At 37.4% G+C, this 16,372-nt stretch overlaps 1 protein-coding gene and 1 long non-coding RNA gene across 7 annotated transcripts in view; one reads left to right on the top strand and one right to left on the bottom strand.

Annotated features, from left to right (window-relative positions):
• The window catches only part of LOC122152937, an 80,994-nt gene extending 68,500 nt beyond the window's left edge, over window positions 1-12,494 (top strand). The window contains exon 3 of the long non-coding RNA XR_006164918.1: window positions 12,304-12,494. This is a non-coding gene — a long non-coding RNA (uncharacterized LOC122152937). The remainder of the gene's footprint in view (window positions 1-12,303) is intronic.
• ROBO2 (roundabout guidance receptor 2) overlaps window positions 1-16,372 on the bottom strand; it is a 946,026-nt gene that overhangs the window by 546,234 nt on the left and 383,420 nt on the right. The window lies entirely within an intron of this gene.

The following is a 16,372-nucleotide window of genomic DNA, read 5'->3' as shown; positions in this document are numbered from 1 at the left end:
TAAGTAGAAAACCTCTCCCGATATGAAGTGAAGCATACTGAAAATCTGACATCAGAATCATATGCTCACCTTTCCTGCTTGAAAAATGATGTTTGCTACTGAGTATTTGGGATACCATCAAAACGTAGTTAGTGCAATACTTTTTTTCCCCATACCAATGGTCTGATTAAGAGGATAATACACATGTTTTGAAATACAGGAAGGCCAAACAATCCATTGTTTTTTTAATCTTCTTATTCTTCACAGTGATATCAAATAGCAACAAGTATTAGCAAATTTGCTTCAGAATGGATGTTCTTTTCATCAATATCTGATTAAATAACCCAATGCATGCCACAAAAAAACAAACAAACAAACAAGAAAAAAACAACAAACATATTTTTAAGATAAGAGAGTAACACAAAGCTTAAATAAAACCTCAGGTATTTCCAAACCTTTAATTGTCATCCCAGATCCGAGTAAAGACTGATTTGAGCAAACAGTTTAATACTGAAAACAGCCTATATTAGTCCACTATAGAATAGACTGCTATGATTTGTTTCCAGTGTTCATGTGGGATGTATTTGGTTTGGAAAAAGGTCCCTCAAGCTGAAAGATATGTTTCCTGATGTCATGATACTGTTAATGTGCCATAAAAATGATTTAGCAGTTAGGATCAATGCACTGAATTCTAACAAGACAATAAAATAGCCCTTATGGTATATCATCATCATTATTATAGAATCCTATTAAGAAATTGAAAAAAAATATTTTTTTGTTCATATGTAAACTATTTGGATTTTATAGATAAGAAAGATATCTTTCAACAGGCTACCACATCTTAACATGTTAGAAAAGATCAATATGGTGTCACAACCCTTGTGGTTTTCAGTTGGCTAGATGCTAGCACAGTATTCTTAAGGTGGACATGAATACTGTACATGATTACATGAGGTATAATTATATGGGTGCTATAATAGATTTTTACATTTTTATCTGCAGAAAGGTTAAAAAGCTAAAGAAAACAGAAAAAGTGTATACACGCAAGAGTAACAGTTATCTACTGAGCAAATGGGATAATTTCAGAATATTTGAGAGCAAAGTTCATAGTTCTAACTGTATAGATTCATAAGGAATAATTCAAAACATCCAGTGAAATGTTAGTATATTATAACAGCATTAATGCCTTTTCTGCTGAAACTTATTTGTAAGTTATTTTCAAAGATTTATTTTAATAAAGGAAATGCTTAATGTCTTTCTGTTCGATATCAGTCCTTCTCTGCCCACTCATGTCAGTTATTTTCAAGATTTGAGTATCATGATTTTCAGAAGCTTACTTCTCTGAAGAAATAAGGAGCTTATTTCAGATGCTAGAGTACATTAAAATATCAGATATGGCCTCAGGTTTCCAGAAACTTGTTGCTAAACACTAAGGTGAAACTGGGATATAATGCTTATGCTTTGCTTTTGTCATTATTTCAGTCCCTTATTGACCAGGTAAGTTACAAAATAAAACTCATATGTGAATTCAGTCACACATATGTGAGTGCTAATCACTGGCATCCCTGGACAGTCTGCTATTCCTTCATTATGTACAGGTTTGAGATTCGGTTTAGAAGCAAAAATAACGGAGAAGGTTAAATGAAATAATTCTGGGTGTGTCTAACTTAGTCTCAAATGTATACACTTAGCCACTGTAGAACAATTTACACTCATCCCAAATAACCAGAAACATTTTCCAGGAACTTCATTTTCACAAAAGAAGTTCCTTTTAACCTAAGAAATTGGCATTTCCTTGGAAAATGGAAATGACAAGTGCATCCAATGTCTCCAAAAAGTATCATGAAAGGATGAAAAATAACCATGAAAATAGTTATGCAAAGAAAATTGAAGGACCAAAACTGGATCATTCAAAAATATGTAAAAAAAAAAAAAAAAAAGAAAAAAGAAATGCGTATTGGATATAAGTGGTAAGGTTTTATTAGTGGGGGATGGCTTGCAGGGGTGGCTTCTGTGAGAAGATGCCAGAAGCTTCCCCCATGTCCGACAAAGTCAATGCAACCAGCTTCAAGATGGACCCACCTCTGGCCAAGGCTGAGCCCCTCAGCGGTAGTGGTAGTGCCTCTGGGATAGCTTATTTAAGAGTTGGGAAGAGTTGTTGCTCAACAGCAACTGTAGCTGGAGAGAAGCATGAGAATATGTGAGAGAAACAGCCCCGAACACACCAAAGTTAGTGAAGAAGAAAGGGAAGGAGGTGCTCCAGGCACCGGAGCAGAGACTCCCCTGCAGCCCATGGTGAAGACCATGGTGAGGCAGGCTGTGCCCCTGCAGCCCATGGAGGTCCATGGTGGAGCAGATATCTACCTGAAGCCCATGGAGAACCCCACTCCAAAGCAGGTGGATGTCTGAAGGAGGCTGTGGCCCCATGGGAAGCCCATGCTGGAGCAGGCTCCTGGCAGGACCTGTGGCCCTGTGGAGACAGAGAAGCCCACACTGGAGCAAGTTTGCTGGCAGGACTTGTGACCCTGTGGGGGACCCATGCTGGAACAGTTCATGGAGAACTGAAGCTGCGGGAAGGACTCATGTTGGAGAAATTCATGGAGGACTGTCTGCTGTGGGAGGGACCTCATGCTGGAGCAGTGGAAAAGTGTGAGGAGTTCTCCCCCTGAGGAGGAAGGAGAGGCAGAGACAATATGCGATGAACGGACCACAACCATCATTCCCCATCCCCCTGCGCCAGTGGTGGGAGGTGGAGAATTCAGGAGTCAAGTTAAGCCCAGGAAGAAGTGAGAGGTGAGGGGAAGATGTTTTAAGACTTAGTTTTTATTTCTTATTATCCAACTCTGATTTGATGAATAATAGATAAAATTAATTTTACCCAAGTTGAGTCTGTTTTATCCATGACAGTTATTACTGAGTGATGTCCTTGCCCTTATCTCGACCCACGAGCCTTTTATATTTTCTTTCCCCTGTTCAGCTGAGGAGGGGAATGATAGGGCAGCTTTGGTAGGCAGCTGGCATCCCACCAGGGACAACCCACCATAAAATATTCAGTGTAATGTTTATTTAGTCTGATTTTTAACATTTGGTAGTTTAATTTTCTAAGGAAATACTCTTCCTAATATGGTTTCTAATGGTGGCTACAGGATATTTATCTTTCAGTTAACTGTATCTTTAAATGCGTATATGCATAGACTCAGTTTAGGAAACAAGAAATAAAAGGCTTTCATCTGATCATTCATCTGTTCCATGTGTGTGAAATGTACGTTGACAACTGGGAAAAGATCACATTGATTATAAAAAACAGCTACCTGCCCAGTCAAAATTCAATGAATCCTCATATCACATTTGATGTAGAAAAATACACTTATTATTAAGAAAAACATAACTGAAACAAAATACTAATCCTCTATGGATTCCCCAACACTGGACACTTAAGACTGAGCTGGATAGAGTGCAGGGCCATCTTGTCTAGACCATGATTTTGCCAAGAATGGTTGGACCAGATGATCCTTGAGATCCCTTTCAACCTCATATTCTATGATTCTATTAGAGTTCCTAACCAAAAATCTGTGGCAAATACATGGACAACTTTCAAAGGAATTAAATTATTGCTATTCACTTTTACATATGGTTTCTTCTCGCATTTCCATTGGAAATGTGTATGATAATACATTTTTACCTATAAGGTAATTTTACCCCTATAGTAATTTTTCATCCCTTTTTTTCTCTGATAATTTCCAGTCTCTTTGGGGGTGCTAGTCAGTCACCACTTCCATCCAGACCTAACCAGACCAACTGAAACTGAGTTTTGTGTTTCTGGGAGTCAATGTCTGATGATAGGTATACAACTAATTCAGAAATGATATGTCAGAATTGTTGGGAGTCCCCACCTCTTCATTTTGCCATGGACAGCTCTCCAATCAGACTGGTGAAGGGTGAAAATGGGTACAATTGGTGGCAGCAGCACACAGGATGCTGAAGGGTCTTTGCCAAGTGCAGAATTATGGTGGCCTTCCAGCAAACTCCCCACTGGGACAGGGACAGCAGGCTGCCTCTGCCTCCAAAGTAATGCCAACCATAGGAGGTAACACAGGAACAAAGCCCTGATCAGGGTGTTGGGAGTAATTACCAACACGTGGGAAACACAACCAGTCAGCTGAACAAACCAGGTAGCCTCTTTGTGCTGCCTGTCCATGAGTACTTGAAGATGGGCCTGGACAGTGCACTCATGCCTCTTTAGGGTTCACACAAACATGAAGGAAAGTGAAAAAAAAGCTCTGCCAGCACCTGTCCAAAATATATCCATTATCAATTATTATAGTTGGTCTAAGTTGTGCAAGGAAATGTATATGTTACACACCTCTGTTCTTCCCTGACAGCTTACTTTACTAAAGACTTTTTACAGCCTCTTTCAATGCAACACACAGTATTTACTGCATGTGAGCCTCCCCAAGATCTCTTTTTAAAATTAAAATCAAAAACTATTGAAAATTGAATCAAATTTTAAGAAACCTAGATGCCTAGGAAGCTTCCATTAGTTTGTTCAAATTGCTCCCCCGTTACCACAGTGCAGAACGGAAACATGGAAAAGTCATTGCCGTTGCACTTGAAGGGCTCCTATTTCTTTGGCTCCCACAAGATTACTTATAGGAAGAATATACCAGAACTGTAATACAATAAGCTATAATGTGAAACAACTGTAAGCATTTGAAGACTTTTAATACAGATGACACAGTGGTCTTTTAAAGAATTAAACTGTAATTTATAGAAGAAGCTGTCAGATACACAGGTCCTAAATGGCATTTGAGCACACAGCTTGCTTACTTACTTGTAGGGATATCAATCAATTTATTAAGAATTAATCTACACCCCAGTGTTTTCCTAAAACTGCCTAATGTTTTGGCAAGCTACTTGAAAGGGTTCAGTAAGAATTTATAAGGGCAGCTTGGAAACAGGATTTTTTTTTTTTTCTGGCTCAACAAAGGGGATACTGTTTCCCCTCTGAACATATCTCTGTTATAGTTTAACACAGTAATGGATAGGTTTGCCAAAAATCACAGTTTTTAATGGCCTTCAGCGAAACAGTAGATTTGTCTTTGCCTTCATACTGTGACCTGCATTTATGCTGTTAGAATCACTTTTAATCTGCCTGGAAGTATCAAATGCTCTTGGCCTTGAGAACACAAACTTGTGCACACACTAAAAAGTACAGTTTGTAGGGTAACCACATTTTTCCATGCATGCAGAAGAGTAAGCAGAACTGAAACTAAAGGATCTAATTTCGAGTATTTTCCAGCTCTTGACATAAAAATGGCAAGAAGGCCTGGACAAATTTAAAATGTGGTATTCATATTGCCCCCATAAAATGTGCTAAAATTGCTTGAATGATGTCACTTGAGCAACACATCCAAGCTACAGATATTTTTGAACTCTGAGAACACTTAATGCTTGGCACTGACCACAGATACATAGAGTGTGCAAGGCTGCACATATAAAACTGGCTTATAGTTATCTCAAGCCATTAGTAAACAATACATGTCTTTGACTACAAACAGCAGAAAGTGGTATCACACATGTTGTACAAAGTTATTGCAACTTTCTGATTTCTGGTTTTCAAACACTTCACTTGACAAAAGCAATCAATAAAATATCAAAGTGGTATTTGGAAAACATGAACCCTTACTTGTTTGGCATTAAGTTAAAGGAAAAATTAAACAGATAATTGTTATCAGTGGTCTATCAGTTCCCAGGACTATTTTTTTTTTTTTTTTTTTAGAGTTAACATGTTTGTACACACACACACACATATTCATTTTAGAGTACTGCAGGAATAGACTTATTAGAAGCAGTTTATTTTGGACTCCACTCATTTGAAAGCTGTTTGGTGTGGAACATGAATTTTGTCTCCATTTTGTGACAAATCTCAAGAGGAAAGAATCTTGGCCATTTGCTCAGCCAGCTTCATTGTTTTTCACTCCAGTGACGATGTCCTCTAACACATCAAATGGAAATGAAGGACTTCCATTTCTAAAAAATCCCCCAAACCGAGAAAAATTTGGAAGAGCTGGGTCTTTCTTCCTTTCATCTTCTATTAAATCAGTGGCATTCTGCCCCTGATTCTATTTTGGGAATTTTAGTTTACTAAAACATTTTTTGTATGTTTTTTTTTTGGTTGCTATTATTTTTTTTTTATTTTTTTTCCATTTCCCTTTCTTTCCGCTTAGAATCCATCACCCAAGTGGCTAATCCACTGTCTCCAGATGGACTGTTTCTAATGTTAGGGACTTTGTAGCAGGATTTTCAGGGTCATGCCAAAACTGAAGATCGGTTTATATCTACAATGGAACATCTTTTAACTTATCCATTTAAATGTTACAGCTGTCATTTTACTTAAATTATTATTATATTTACCATGTCTTAACACTAAATGAATAAAATGCACTTCAAAAGTACTGATATTTATAGGAGAAAGCAAATTGACTGCTTAGTTGCATAATGCTAGACAGGTAACATTGACCTACTGTAAAACAAATCTGCCAGTGTTTCTGACTAACAAAATATAAGGCCTCAACAACTGTGAAATCCTACCTAACAACAGTTTTATTCTAATGTCAATAAAATCAGAATTGCTTTTTTCTGACAGTGTGTTTCAGGTCACACATTTTTGTGAAACAGTTCTTATAGATTCTTCTAAATTCAAGAGCAAGCAAAGGATTTTAAAGGTGAAGCTCTGCCCTTGAAGAGAAGTACACACCCTCTATTCCCCGTTTCTTCTACCTTATTAATTCAGAACTTTGCATGAAAAAAGTGGCAGTAATTAGCCTTGACATGGACCAGTGCCAGGATTTTCTATCAAGTTTCTTTCCTGTTTATATTTGAATTACTAAGGGACTGCCTCTGTGTGCCCTTTGGTCTTAGCAAATGTGTTTTTTTCCCTTACTCTCATGGTACAAAGAATGTAATCTTAGTTGACTGGAGTCTGCTGAACATCATATTATTTCCTTGACTCAGTTGAAGATTCACAAGCTGGAGTGGGGAAAGATGCTTCCACTGAATATAGGCTAAAACAGTAACAGTATTTGCTCTTTAGAGAAGCTTTGCTTTTCCTGAAAGCCTTTTGCTCTGCATGGTTGTAAAATCTTGTCTAAAAGAATCAGTATAGATAGAAGTTGGATGATGAGGCTTCCAGTTAGCAGTTCTTTCCCTCTGCAAATTTGGCACATAAGGGGTGGCTAATCCTGGGTGACAACCACAGTATATCTAGTCTACTGTCTTATTTACACTTCCTACCAGATGCTTATGCCCAGGCATATGAGATCTTTACCATTCCTACTATATTCAAAAACTTTGCTATCAGTGCAGATCTAATTAAAAAATAACAGGATGTGCACAGAACTTTTCATTCAGGAATACTATGTGCTATTTTAGTAAAGCAAGTTATTAACTTTTGTATCTGTGACTAATCAATGATCATTTGATTTGTTACTGGGTTTCACCTGATGACCAAAAATGAAGATCATAATTTAAAGAGAAATACAATGAAGTGAAACCCTCTACAAGCATTATTTTAAATAATAGAAACTGCAGGTGAATGACTTTTCCAGAACAGCTATCACAATGTACTTCAAGGTAAGTGGTCATACACAAAGGTTACAAGGCACCCTCCCCTAGAAAAGGAACTCATAATATCCATAGAGTTCATGATGGTAATAACCGGAAACACTTTAGGAAAAAAGATGTCTCATTTTTTTAGTTTATTTCTAAACATAAGACCAAAAGAGAATTCTGAAATCCAAGCTCTCCTGTCTTTGTTTTCGCACTGGACATTTTGTACCTGTAAAGTGATTTGCTTTTCCAAGAACCTGGACCTACCAGGTTACCAGTTTATGCGTGTATGGATAAAAAATTACCTGTTCAAATTAGGATTTTTCACAAGACAGAATTCAATTAAGATTTTAAGAGTGTTTCTGAACTGTATAAGGATGGTTAGTTAAGTTGAAATGTTTGCAATGTCAAAAAACTTTCTGAATCTCCTTGAAATGTCATTGAGAAGTATTCTTGTTTTTCAGGGTTTGGCTTGCCCAGGTCATGACATCTAACTTTGGAAGCTCTTCCCTAAAATAGTTTCTAAACTGGGGCCTGGCCTGAAAATCAACAAAAATTTAAGCCATGGAGAAAGGAATTATAATACTGCTTAAATAACTTCAAACTCCTTGAGATGTAAATGCATCTAAATCTCAACAAAGGCCCCTGAAACATGACATTGATATGAATGTATAGATATACCTAAGTGATGTATTTAGTGCAAGCACAAGCTGTTGGTGTAGCAGTCGTTTCATCTTTCTTTTGTTCCTGATGTAGTTGACTGAGATTTAGTCATGGGATACAGAAAAGGCGGGAGTTGAAACATCCTGCAACTCATCTGGTTAGATATATTCCTAAATATATTTTGATTGGATGACCTAATTGAGGATTGAACTAAAGTCCCCTGGTTTCTGTCTCAGTACTATCATAGGTGACTTAGTGGGTCACCAACATGGTCTGAATTGTCTGTTCCCTCAGCAGACACAATTTTTCTCTGTCTAATTCCTCCAGCCTCCAGCTATTTACATAGGATCCTATAGATTTTTTGTGTGTAAACTCCAAAACTATCCCTCAGCTATCATTCTGTTTGTAAGGTTCACTGATCTTAAAACTATTCAATGTGAAGGCTATTCTGGAGAACATTATGTGTGGAATTTTCTATACATACAAATGCATGCAACACACAGACATACGAGTGTGTGGAAAAGCATATTTGCGTGTTTTTCCAGCCATACGGAAAACCATTTTGCATTTCAGAGAACTGGTTATGGCTAACTGAACTCTAAGCATGAATTTCAAATTACAGATTGTGAAGGTTAAAATAATAATAATAATAATAATAATAATAATAATAATAATAATAAAACCTAGTAAGGAATTATCTTTCCAAGCTGAAACATCCAGAGGTTAGGTCTTCCTATTACTAGGATACAATTGTAAGGCTTCGTAACAACAGATTCAAGACAGAATGAGCTTGATGATTACACATTAGTTATTATTATTATTTCCTATTATTTTTTTATACATTATATTGTATTGTAGTAATAATGGAAGATAATGTGCCTTAGTAATGGAGCAACCCTGAATCTCATTACAAATTAAATATATAGAATGAGAATGTGAGAGATAAAATTGGTTTTCTGCCTGCCAGTATAAATGGAATGGTGTATGACAGGGATGGTGTAATGGGATGCTCTCAGCCCAGTAGTCTGTGTATGAACATGCCCACACTACCCACCGAGAAAAATAAAGTTTAACCTCATTCACACGCACACGCTCACACCAAAAAAGGAAATGCAGTACTGAGGAAGCAGAGTTGACTAGAATTAAAATTTTCACTTGGAAAAGATGGTAAATCTCTGGGCTAGATTTTTACATTTGGGATGCTGGCATAAATCCAATGATAGGTTCTAATTAAAATGAGTTTGATGGTCTCAGATTAGTTCTTAATTGATGGCAGTTCACACTGCAAAACACACAAGAATTCATTACAGTCCTGCTCATCTGGCATTTTCTGCTCAGAGGGAGCAAGACAAGGTAACTAATGTAGATTCCAGCAACTGTCTTGAATTTTAGGCAGGGTGGTCCCTTCTGGACTGTTGAAAAGGGGTCATCAATAGAGCACTTGGGATCAAAAATCACAGAACTTTTCTAGAATTAACTCAAATGTTGTTGTGGTTTGAGCCTACTCAGCAGCTAAACGCCACACAGCCACTCACCCACCGTCCCCCCACTTGGGAATGGGGAGGGAATCGGAGGGGCAAAGGGAGACTCGCGGGTTGAGATAAAAACAGTTTAATCACAGTAACAGAACAATACACTGACAGCAGTATCAGCGGGTAACGTACCATAGAGCTGCTCACCACCCACCGACTGACACCTGCCTGCTCCCGGCCAGTGATCCCGAACACCAAGGCCCCACAGCCACATTCGCAGAAGTGAGAGCCCCTCCTGGCCCACTCCTGCCTTTATATAGTGAGCACAATGTCACATGACATGGACTATCGGCCAATCGGGGCCCAGCCCTCCAGCTGTGCTCCCCCCGCCCCCGCACACAGGTGAGGGCACTGGGACCTGGGGAGCCCCTGGGGTTTCAGGGTGCTGCAGCTCCTCCCGCTGCCAGACCAACGGGAACTCTAGGCCAGCCTCAACCAGGGCAAATGTAGAATAATAAATGTATTTGCTATCAATTTATTTTAAGACTCAAAGCATGGATATGGAAATTATGACATGTTCCAAGGAGAAATCTGCACAGTATTTCTTTGTCTTAAATTGTATATCCTGTTCTCAAAATACAACTCACTTCAGACAGAATTTCCTGCTTATACTCTTCTAAAAAAATGTTGCTCAAAATCACAAGAAATATTTTTTTTTCTTCAAAAAATGCCATTTACTGCTTTGTGTCAAGATGGCCACAGTTTTTGTATAGATAATAAATAACAAAATATTAATATCATACTAAATATGCTCCTGAGAAAAAGCAATTGCAAGTTCTAGTGCCAGCCAGCAGAAAGATCTTGTAATTAGCAATGTATAGTTAAATGCACAATTTGCCTCTTGGTGAAAACCAAACAAATTTGGGCTTCTTTTCCTGACCTAATCAGCTCCTTTTCCAAGCTTCTTGATGTAAAGTTTCCTAGAAGCTCAAATCATCTGCTATTTATTGAAATGTTGGGACATTTGTTCAAAGTGACATGCTCCTTCAAAGAATTTTTATCCCTGCTAATTATGTATATACTCTCGCACTACTAATGATTTTAGATAGAACAAAAGGGTACTGCTACCTACACACTCAGCATTTTGCCTTGTCTTATTTTCACCAGACCCTCAGATTGCCTTTGCTTTTCTTTTGACGGAGTTTTATCTAATCTTCCTGGAGAAGCAATGAGAATGGCCTTATTGGCCTCAATGGCCTCAAATTAGCAGACTAGAAATCCAAGGTTTAAGTTTAGTTTCCAATTTAAATGCAGGTTACATACAGGTCTCAGCTGCTGTACCTCAGGGTTTTTTTTATTTTGTTTTTGGTTTTTTATATATTATTTTTCTTACAGAAATAATGAGACTTGTCTAGAAAGGAATACATATTCCAGAGAGGGGCACAGGGAAGCAACCCAGCAAATACAACATAATAAACTGAATGTGAGTAATTCTGGCAACATAGACATAAGAGGCCAAGGATGAAGAGAAGAACTTGAGAATAACACAAAGTTTGCTACCCTCACAATAATGGCAATAATGGCAGTGCACAATAATGACAAATTACAGCCAGTAACTTTGAACTAATTATAAATCTGTAACATGACATTTTACCTCAATGCTACAGTGATGTGACTTCATGTCACATTCTTGAAGACCTATAAGACACTGGGATGGGTTTTCTGAAGCATCTGCATGCCTCGCTCCTCTTGATTTCCAACCAATTGCTAGAACTTACTCGCTGAAATACTTACAGCAATTCAGGGCATTCATTCAGGCACTTTATTTGCCCAAAAGAAAAGCAGCTGTTACTTTTGCCAGGTGCACTTTTTCTGCTTGGTGAGTGGTGTTACCTGCAGGATATATAATTTTTCAAAAAACAGCACTCACTTCCTAGTCACTTGTGGACACTATTCAAGCTGTTGACAAGGTCTCTATATAGTTCCAATCATCAGTCTCGGCAGAAGGTACACATATATGAATCAGATCCATATTTGCAAATTTCATGTATTTTGAAAGATAAATTGTGTCCATACAGTATGTGTCATTTTAAACTGTCTTGGCATTTTCAAAACATTATTTTCTCTAACATTTGTGTAAACAAAAGTAATATCTCAGTGCACTTCAGTCACAAACCATCTATCTAGAATGTCATCTAGAGGGAAAAAATAATGAAACAAAAAATGAAGCAACATTTCTTGTTGCATTATCCCACTGCCCTGGAGCAAAGCAGGGTCTATCTCGTACCATCTTCTGACCTCCAACCGCTCAATTTTATTACAACAGTAGCTTTCCCACTTATATTTCTTTTTAGCTGTTCATATTTTTTCAAAACACTCATCCTTTACTCGCTAATCACTGTTGAGAGCTTTTGCCTCAGCTTTTACCCACATATCACTCCTCAATCCAATTTATTCCACAAACTACAAGTATTTCTATGCCTGGAATGTAATTTTTGTTTGCCACACAAGTTTAGCTTCATCTCTGAGGCTGTTCAGAGACCTATACTAAACAAATTAATATTTTCCGCTATTTTTTCAGATGATGTCTGAGTACTGTCTGCAGTCTATTAACAGGGAGAAAACCTATCAGGGCTCACACTATTCCACATACATGAAGCTGTCAATTTCCTGTTTCCCATCCTGTGTTTTATATCTGCTGTGAAAGCCTTGTAATAATATTGACTACTTCACTAACTTCATAACACAACAGGATTTTTGCTTCTGCAGATGAAGAGGAAAGGCACATGGTAAGATTAAATGGCTTTGATAGAGTCACACAATAAAATGAAAGTCTAGCTGGATTGGCAGACAGAAATTCTGGGTTCCAGCTCAGTGTTTTACTTGAAGACAATCACTCCTGAATGTAAATTTTTAAAGAATTGAAGCATTTAACTCATTTTTAATAATTAAAAACTTAAATTTAGTTTGAAATTGTTCTGAAATGCAGTTAAAAAAAATGCAGATGAGCCTTTTCATTTTCATTTGAGTCCAGTGAAATTCTTTACTCAAAATTCTAAATTAAACATGATTTTTTTCTCTTTTCAATTGTTTCCATTTTGAACAATGTAGAAATTAAGCTTTGTTTTTTGCATGTTGAGCAAAAGCATCCAGTCAAACAACACCTCTCAATATAAAAAATATCTAATACTGAAATCTGAGCCATAGTCCAATCTTCAGTAGCCACACAGAAAGCATGAGCTGTATAAATTTTTATGTACACATCTAAACACTGCACATAGTCTCTAAATTTCTCATGCAAAGCTATGACTTTTTATTCCATGTTCAAAATTAAAACAATCCCTCATCTGCAACCATCAGTTGAATAAAAGCATTAATCTAAGAGGTCTGGATATCAAAGCTTAAAAGCCCTTCCTGGCTTTAGTCCCAGTGCTATACTAATATGTCTGCAAGGAGGTGGGGAAAGCTAAGGGGTTTTGGTTTGAGTGTGTTTTTTTTTTTTTTCCTTTAGGGGATAGGAAGACCATTTGTAGCATATGTCCTACATCTGGCAGTAGCGTACTGATAAACATGTGTAGCAGCAGGAACCCAATTATCCCTGTTGCCCTTTTTAGAATTACTATGAGTTGTGTTCTTCTAGGCAGCGGAAATAACACATGAAGGCCAAAGGCGCTGTTCTGAAGTTTCCACAGTTCCTGGCACAAATCCACAAATTACATGCAATAGCACTCTCCCGAAGAATCTTTTGCTACTTAAAGTATGGTGGGGCCTGTGTCCCATTTCAGCTATACACCTTACAAATGCTGCATGCAATGGTCAGTGCAGATTAAAAACAGTAACATGCAAAGAAAGTAATTACGAGTATTTCAAATCAAACTTTTAATAAACTTCAAAACCCCTATTTATTCTGAAAAAGGATCTCTCTCATTTTTTTCTCATTTTATCTTCTTTTTATTTTTAGATACTAGATCCTCCCTTCCCTGCAATCCCTGGTCTTGGGCTGTTTCTGGACCACCGAGATAAAATTGCTGTGAGTTGCAGACAAGCCACATCAGCACGCTCACAAATTCATAGCAGGGGATAGGAAGCACTGAGGTCTCTCTTATTCTCATGTCCATATTTGTAGGACAGTATAGACGATAGGCTGTAAGTATCAGAGAAAGTCTGCTTCTGTGCTAGATATTTTGAAAAAATGACATCTAAAATACAGATAAATACAAAATTACAATATTTTTATTAAATTGTATTCTGGAATGAATTGCACTTCTGCACATTTTCTTCTAAACAATTTTTGAAGTCTACTCCCATTTAAAACAATTAATTTATTGAGATTAATTTCTAGATATATTGTCAGACTCATATATATTCATATTAGTAAACATAATTCAAAATAATAAAACTCCATATTTCAGACATTACAGTTACCGTATAATTTAATTGACAACTGGATTTTCACTTTAACAAGTATTATTTTTATCTGTGTCATTTCCCTCTGTTTTGGTTTGAACCATGATGAGCCAGCACTGTGTTGCTATATAGAAAGGAAACATTCCCCCCAGTGAATTTCTCATTATGAAAATAATCTAGCTGTTTTCATAAAGTATATGTCTGTATTTACTATTTACCTTCCTGCTCAGATGTCTGAATCATGTGAACAGCATAAAAGCTTTCCTCATAGATAAACTGGTGTAAATCTGAAGTAAAGACATTGACTTCCCTATCAGCATTTCCACAGATCTTCTTCAGTGTAAAAAGAAAACAAGGAGGTGACCTGTTATAACAGCTTTTTACTGTCTGCTTCTATGTGACCTGTAGAAAAATTGGGGACGCTGAGAATTGTTTTGAGCTTTTTGAAAAAAAAATATATTAATTGCCTTCATCCTTCTTTGCTCTGATCATTTTCTCCTATCTCCACCCCACTTTGGAAGTCCATTTACGTCTTGGAGCAAGAGAAGTGATTCTCCAAGTAAAGCCAGACAAGAATGATCCAGGATGTTTAGGAATATGCTTTGAAAAGATAAAGCATCTCAGTACTTGCCCTGGTTAGCCTAGAGGAATGATTCTTAAATGATATATACGTATATATTTTACTATCACTGCTCAGAAAGTCCCAACTGCAACCACAATGGAAAATCATTATTCCTGGACATAGGAAGACTTGCACATACTGGTTTTCATACCAGAGTTTCATATCTGAGTAATTTTCAGGTTTGAAATGAGATGAAAACAGTTTTAGTTCAGTAAATCAGCATTATTGAATTAACATAGAAATAACCACAATTCCATGGGCAGTTAGTAGTAGGCTTTATATTATTCTTCATGAAGGAAGATAAGTATTATTACATTTACTTTAAAGGCAGTAAACCCAAGTGTAGGTCCCTAAATAACCCATCCAGTGATGCTGCCAAGAGCTGCTGCTGGAGTTGGGATCAGGACGTGGAACCGCTCTCTCCCAGCCCCATTGCTCACTGCCTGCGGTGCAGCTGCAGGCTTACAGCATTAGATTTAAGACCCTTAAAACATATGGATGGTGGAAAGGTTCATCCACCAGAGATTAAACTGACCATTGGTCTCCAGGGGAACATGACAAAACCTATATGTCAGTGAAAATGTAACAGGCTGCATTTTCTCCTGTACCTCCCAACCTGTATGGTCCCATGCCTGGCAAAACCTGCCACTAGGCACCCTCTCCACTTACCTGGCGGGATGTGGCAAAAATCCCACCGTTCATAATGATGTTAACTCCTGTCTGCCAGCTGGGACGTAGTCTGAATCTAAGGATTTTTCTTCCAAGAAATCTTAATGAATGGTTCTGTCCTGCTGCCACTGTCCATGATGGTGGCAGTACCTCCAGGAAGGCCATCTAGATGGCTGCTCCTCCTTGAAATATCACCACAGTTCTTATCTTCTTTTTGACTCCTCTTTGTTCCTTTATGCAGCAGTTTAACTGGGTGCAAAGAACTTGCCAAAGGAGACAGAAATTTCTTAGTTCCTTTAAATGCACTGTACTTACATTTTCTATATGTTCACAGAAGTTTAGGCTACCATCACAAAGCATGAAGGCACTAGTGAAATACAACAACTATACTGGATGGGTGCCATTAGGGAAAGAAATAGTATTTAAATGAAATTAGACAGAGATCTCAGATACACAGAACAAATATTTAATTTGGAATTTCACCAAGACACCAGGGCTAACACCTTTAACTTGGCAGATGCAAGATTTTTTAAACAACCACAAATTTTATGAGGACCTCAGATTTCAGCTCCCCTTTAAAGGATTTGTTCCCTAGTGGAAAAATATGGTGAGAGGCTGATTCTTTATTATCTCAGGTGGGATTTTGGCTTTTGTTTTTTATTTCATTAACTTAACAGAATCACAACCTCATGCATAGAAGTTGGTGGTAAACAAAATTTGTTCCTGAAGGTTTTACTGGGAATTCATTGCAAGAACCAATTAAGCTGAGCACGTCCTATCTATGAAGTGAATTCAAAAAGAAATGACACAAATCTCAAAGAGGTTTATTAATTTTTGTAGGAAAATTAAAAATAATCTTCTGCTTTTTAAAACTCTCCTCCAGAACTTTTAAAAAAAAAAATAACAAAAAACTTTAAAGGTAAGAGAGCGAATAATTAATTTGAATACAGTA

This window comes from Tyto alba, unplaced genomic scaffold, assembly GCF_018691265.1.
Source record: "Tyto alba isolate M040663 unplaced genomic scaffold, T.alba_DEE_v4.0 Super-Scaffold_14, whole genome shotgun sequence".
Taxonomy (NCBI): domain Eukaryota; kingdom Metazoa; phylum Chordata; class Aves; order Strigiformes; family Tytonidae; genus Tyto; species Tyto alba.
Note: the sequence above shows the minus strand (reverse complement) of the source record. Positions and strands in the feature narration are given on the sequence as shown.